This window comes from Crassostrea angulata, chromosome 2, assembly GCF_025612915.1.
Source record: "Crassostrea angulata isolate pt1a10 chromosome 2, ASM2561291v2, whole genome shotgun sequence".
Lineage (NCBI taxonomy): Eukaryota > Metazoa > Mollusca > Bivalvia > Ostreida > Ostreidae > Magallana > Magallana angulata.
Genome location: NC_069112.1, coordinates 60,956,816 through 60,962,569, shown reverse-complemented (window position 1 = coordinate 60,962,569; position 5,754 = coordinate 60,956,816). Strand labels below are relative to the sequence as shown.

Genomic DNA, 5,754 nt, shown 5'->3' with positions numbered 1-5,754 from the left:
TGCAAAAGAACAACTTCCATCTTAAAACTGTAGGAGGAGTTATCCGTACAATGAGGGTACCCCTTTGGCAGCCGCCCGCCCGCCCGCCATTTTCACCATTTTAATAACCGGATTTTTCCGTTGGAAAACCCGGTTAAAATTCGAACACTTTAGTATGGATATATTTTTATTATAGAATAATAAAAACCATTCGTAATTAAATAAAAATAAGTAAAAAAATAGTAAAATTGATTGTATTGCATTTAATATTTTAGATGATTTATATGAACACTACATTATTTTGTTATTAAAAATATCCATTATGTATAAAGGCTTCAATGTATTGTTGTGTAATCACAATCTGGAAACTTTGGGGGTAACTGCACATACAGGATGAGCAATTGCAATTATGGAATTATAAGTGCAACTGCTCCGTGGAGGGTTATAGTGGGAAAAGACAGTACGTATGCAAATATATGGCTATGGCTACAACATGTTGAAGAGAATTAAGAATTCTTGACCTCCCTTGAAACAGTACACAGAGAGCTGCACAAACTTTGACAGAATTAAATGTTTTGCGGTGCGTTGATGTTGCAGCTTGAGATGCACAAGCCCACAATAGAGGTGCATGGGTTTCAAAATCTCGTTGAATTTTCTGTAAGTCAAAGTGTTCCAATTCACTCGAAGCTGTTTTTTGAAGTTGTATGTTCATGTCACGATCAGAAAAACTATAACATTCTCTGTCTAATATATATTGAATTGCTTTTGTGGCATTTTCTTTTATTTTTGTATCGGAAGAATTCAATAGCAATGTAACTGCTTTTTTGACACTACCATTGGCTAATGCTTTTGTGACTGGAAGCAGATGCTCAGCAAGTTTTGAGGAACGAAAGGTCACAAAATGTTTCAGTTTTTTTTTGCAATGCATTTTGTACGGTTTTTGTTTTCATTATGTTTGCTTTTTAATGGTGAAAGGGGAACAGCAAGAACAAATGCATCTTTCTTAATAGAAGGAGAATGAACCAATGATCTTGTGGTGGCTTAACTGTACTTGGTGGTTTGTGTATTTTGGTGAGAAAACCTGAAAAAAGGGGATTTTTATTCAACAACATTGCTGGTCTCACTTGGGGGGGGGGGGGGGGGGGGTGAATTGTATTTGTTTTTGTTACAAAACTTCTATACAGTTTTAGCTTGAATACCTGGCGCGAAGCGAGCTTTACTCTGTTACTAGCAAGGCATGTGCGAATAGAAAATTTGTTTATTTTGTATTCAAATTCATTATTTTTTTTGCATCTATTTGTAAAAACATACTCGTTTCTTAATTAGTTTTTCATATTGAATTATGATACGTCATGTACATATAAATTTACAAACTTAATCAAATGATGTGCTCGCCCCAAAGGTCACACCGTAAAACATATCATATGTCTGAACAAAATATGTTCATTCACACGTAATATAAATGTATCTTACCTCTGCTGACACACTGTATGTCAATATCCCGTGATCGTGATGATGGTGATGGGGTGGCTTTATTATCTGGAAACTTCGTCAAAGGCGTTTGGTTCCCAACATAAGCACGTTTTGACACAGTTATTTCTTTGTATCTCTGAGATGTTGACATAAGTTTGTTATATAAATCTCTGCGTCTGCAGTCCATGTCACGTATTCTCTGCAGCATCTTGTAACACGATATACACGCAAAATGTCCATAGTTTTCATTGAAGCAGATGCTTTTTTGAAAAAAACTGCTCCGTTAAATCAAATGCGGGACCTTTTGTATTGTCTGCCTTCACAATATAATATCGTTGTTTAGATCTTACAGAACAGTAAACACACATATCTTTGTTCATAAAAAAATGCGGTCGTGTTTCATCATGGGGGTCGCCATTTTGACGAAAGCGACCTCTACTGGTTACAAAATTAGAATAGGAATCGGACCAGACTCTGGCACGAGGCAAGTCTCGAGAGCGAGAGTCTGAGGTAAGCGAGACTAGGGGTCCTCGTTTCAAGCTATGTTTTAAACAAATTCCTCCGTTTCTCCAACGATTTTTACGTCACTAAAAAGTAAACTTCCCATGCTTTCGATAAGTTTGGCGAGTATCTAGTACATTTCGGAACGATGTGTTTATTATGCAGCGTACAGATGTAGTCAGACGATAGGAATAAGCAATTTTAACATTTTACAACCTAGATCTCGTCAGAAATAGTTGGAGAAACGGAAGAACTTGTTTAAAACATAGCTTGACACGAGGACCCCTATAAATCCAAGATGGCGAGTGTCGTCCCTTTACTTTTTTTTAATTAACATTGAATACACTTTTTTAACATGACTGAAACGGGGGGTTTCAGTGAATTTATTTATTGCAATACACAGAAATACACATAAGATTACCAATTTTAATCAATTTTTTCTTCGGGAACAAATAATTAAGAACTTCACTATCCAACAACCAAGCCCCTGTTGATTTTACTACTTACTTCGTCTTTCTTGATTAACCCGTAAACAATAACTCGATTTTAATTTTAAAATTGAAAACGTTTAAGGATGTGATATATCCGTAATTCATAGTAAGATGAAATCGTTGATTTTTACTATTAATATTCTAAACTGAGTAAAAATGTATGATTATGTAATTAAAATTAGTTACTGATAACAATTATATATCATTACCGAGTCATCATCATCAGTATTCGATAGCATTGGACGGTTATGTCCATCTTCATGCATTTGACCTTCAAGGTGATTTTTAAATATCAAACCGCAGTACTTGCATAGGAAATCTGACATCTGTATAAAAAAAAGATGAAAATATTCTGATTTTTTTTTCTGCTTTTCAAATACTTATTTCTTTTTTCTTAAAGCCATTATTGTCTGTTGTTTTTTTTTTCTCCCTTTTTATCACTGCAAAAAGAACGATAACTCCACAGCCTGGCTTTTCAAATTATCTTTCCCTTCTCCATAGAACAATAGAAAAAAAGATTGTTTTTTACCAAATTTATTAAAGGATGACCATGCATCGTATAAATAAAATAAGACTATACATATGATATTATACTACAATAACAGTAAAATGATATCTTTAAAAATTAATTACATAATATAAAATTACACCAAATATTTTGTATATAGTTTTATAAATTTTGGTAAAATTGTTTTTGTAAACTACAAATTGTAAAAATAAGATCCTAACATGTTACATGTATATTTTTTTGGTTAATAAAAAATAAGTCTTTATACATTATTAATTAAAAAAAAATCTAAAATAGATAATTATCCATAGACCTACATGTTATTTTTAACTTTACAAAAATTCACTCTTTTCAAAAAAATATTACAGAAATTTAGTTTACCTACATTTTTTACACAGAATTGTGAATATACTTTTAAACACCTAAATGTTGATTTCATAGGAAATTAATTAAAATGTATTACAGCAATAAGGATAATATTATTAATATAAAAACGAGACCTTAAAAAATTGTACAGTGTAAAATATGTATACACAAAGCACTATTAATAGGACTAGAACAAGGTAATGACTTTTGTATGCTAAAGTGTTCTATTTAAATACACGTAAGCATTAAAAATAAGACTCACACCTCTGGATTTATTACATACTTAGCAACGATAAAGAAAACATTTCAAACACATTCGCAGGAGCGATATAACCAACTTTAAACTGTAGTTACTGTGGTAAACGAAGTAAACCGATGTAAAACAAAAATGGATGAACGTATTACTGTCACAGCTGTTGGTGTAAATATAACAACCCAAAAGACACCTTTCTTAATCGGCTTTGCTAGAATTCCGACATAGATAGAAATAAAATATAAAAAATTGTTTAATATTTCAACCAGCTCATTAGGCGTATGCCAATTTGACAAATCAAGTCCTTCCATTACGAAAAGATTCTGCATAAGTTTTACAATTAGTACGTATATAATACGCTTGAAATCGTATAAATTAATAAATTTTTTTCGTCATATTACCCCGACAAATCATTGAATTGAAACATCCCTGATACTTCGACTTTCCCATATTTTCCATGCGCTCATCGTTTGTTTAATTGCACTCCCCGCTTCGCTTCGTTCGCGCTCACCGTTCACAAAACGCTAATTGTGCGTTCAGCATTCATTTATCGTTCGCTCCTTTTTCATTCATTTTCATTCGAAACTCCAAAATGAAAGAATCGGTCTTTCCGAGTCACAAGAAATTTAGAAAAGAACACGTGAGTAAAGGTGCAAGAAAACTTATAATACACATAAAACATCATTTTTATCAGTATTTAATCAAGTGAATTTAAAGTACACTTTCTTGAGCAGGTCCGTTTTTTGTTGTTGCTTTTTATGACTACAAGAATCATTATCGCTGCATGTTTATTACGTCATTCCTATATAAAAAAAGTACTTAATATGCGTTTGATAAATAAAATGCGAATAAAAAAATAATAATAAAAGCAGTTACGTTTTCTCGTAGTTACAATGGTTTTCTCGGGGTAGTAATTTCAACTGTCACCCTCCTAAACAAGCATTATTTATATAATTGGTATTTATCAACAAAACTTTCAAGAAAATCTATGCACGACACATCGAAACGATTTATCGATAAATGCGATGTTTTAAAGTGATTCATAAAAAAATAATAATTTCCCAAATCATGATTACTTTAATCGTCGAGCGAATGAGCCGATTACAGATCAACTCAAATGATTTACAATTAGAAAAAAAATTGAAGTAAATGTTTGTTTTAACAATAAACAAAGGTTCTTTATCTGCTTTATTTGTTATAATACATACATGTATATATAATGAAAACAAAAATGTAATCACTTATTTGTTTGTTAACGTAACTGTGTACATCCGCGATTTGATATTTTTGATGCGCAGGTCTTTTCCATTGCAAAATATGGCCTAGACAGGAATGATGCATTTTTTTAAACAATGACCTTGAACTTACACAACTGACCCTGGGTCGAGCTCATGACATACCCTCAGGTCATGAGCAATCTTTATGCAAAGTAGGAACTTCTAATGTTTCTCCATAAGAAAAGTATAAAGCAGACACAAATTATGAACCTTATATGTACCTTGTACTAAAGATTTTCGATTTAGGTATTTATTAGACATTTTTATAATCACATTATTCGGTAATTCGTTGCTAAATCTATTATTGTCTTCAATTTCGTTTTGTTTACCTCTTATTCCTAAGCATATATGTCATTAGATAGGATAGGACAGATATTATTTGCTGACGTCGTATATAACTTCTAATCCATCATAATTTCCTTATTTTCATATTATTTTAATACATGCTCCCAAAAAAGTGTGTGGGGGGGGGGGGGGGGGCAACTCCATGATAATTCAATTTCTTATATAGAAATTTTAAAAAAATTGTTTCTGCGATAAAAAGTGGGGGGGGGGGGGGGCAGGCCCCCCTGCCCCCCCCCCCCCCCCCCCCCTCCGATGCTACGTGCTTGATACTTCACCGTTCTTTAGCCTACACCAAATTCCGGTAAGCGTGCGCTCACCGTTCGCTCTGAGTGCGCTCACCGTTCACTCACCGTTCAAGTGGGAAAGTGAAACGTTTTAGGAACTGTAAATATTCTGCATCGTGACTAAAACATTACATTGGTTCGCTTCCTAATTACTGCAAACACAGTTATATGGGTATAATCACACTAATACAATTTCCATAGGCGGTTAAGTTAACGTTCGCAGCATCTCTCTCGGCAATAAGGGGCACCGTACATAAAATCTATAAAACTTTTACCT

At 33.2% G+C, this 5,754-nt stretch overlaps 1 pseudogene; it reads right to left on the bottom strand.

Moving 5' to 3' along the window:
- Window positions 1–421: 421 nt before the first annotated feature.
- Window positions 422–1,870, bottom strand: LOC128174611 (uncharacterized; annotated as a pseudogene).
- Between the last annotated feature and the right edge of the window lie 3,884 nt (window positions 1,871–5,754).